The sequence below is a fragment of the Lepeophtheirus salmonis genome, chromosome 10 (genome assembly GCF_016086655.4).
Source record: "Lepeophtheirus salmonis chromosome 10, UVic_Lsal_1.4, whole genome shotgun sequence".
Lineage (NCBI taxonomy): Eukaryota > Metazoa > Arthropoda > Copepoda > Siphonostomatoida > Caligidae > Lepeophtheirus > Lepeophtheirus salmonis.
The window spans coordinates 13,695,588-13,696,270 of record NC_052140.2 but is presented as its reverse complement, the minus strand read 5'-3'; the positions used below and the strand labels follow the sequence as shown (position 1 = coordinate 13,696,270).

The following is a 683-nucleotide window of genomic DNA, read 5'->3' as shown; positions in this document are numbered from 1 at the left end:
TTGGACCGGCGTTATTCATCATCAAAACTGTCCCTGGAATTCATACAATATATGAAACAGATAAGAATCTGAGTTTTCGTGTTGTTATAATTATTTTCCTTATCTTCCCCATTTTGAATATTTATAATATATCGTAATTAATGAAGAACTGATCCTACATTTAATCCAAATAATAATAAAAAAATACATAAATAACGACATCGACAAAATGAAACGACAAATGAGGGAGGTTTTTTATATTTTTTTGTTAGTGGGCCAATCCAGGATGTACTGCAATATCAGGCCGACCAGCAACAGGTCCAACGCAAGTATTGCAACATCTCTTCCCTAACAGAAATAAGATTCATATCGAAGAGGACACATGATCAGATATTAAGCTGGTAAAAACATATACTTTACTTTTATCTTATCCAAAGACCGGGAAACGATATTGTTACTTAGTTACAAAATTTAATGACAAAGGAGCATGGACTGGACCACAGTCCTAAATAAACACCGACACAACTCTTTTGATCGTTTCAGGGGTGTGTGCAGGATTATATATACATTTACTCTCATTTTGCATTATTATGGGTTATAGATCGGCCCAACTTACTGACATCCCTAAGTCTGGATTGGACCGAATAAATATGAACCCATGTAGCACTAAAGTACACAGAAGCATATAGGGTTAAAGTTTAGAT

General features: G+C 34.4%; 1 non-coding gene across 1 annotated transcript; it reads right to left on the bottom strand.

The window, feature by feature from the left end:
* Positions 1–245: 245 nt before the first annotated feature.
* Positions 246–429, bottom strand: LOC121125758 (U2 spliceosomal RNA). The gene has a single exon (XR_005866753.1). It is a non-coding gene; the product is annotated as a U2 spliceosomal RNA (small nuclear RNA).
* Between the last annotated feature and the right edge of the window lie 254 nt (positions 430–683).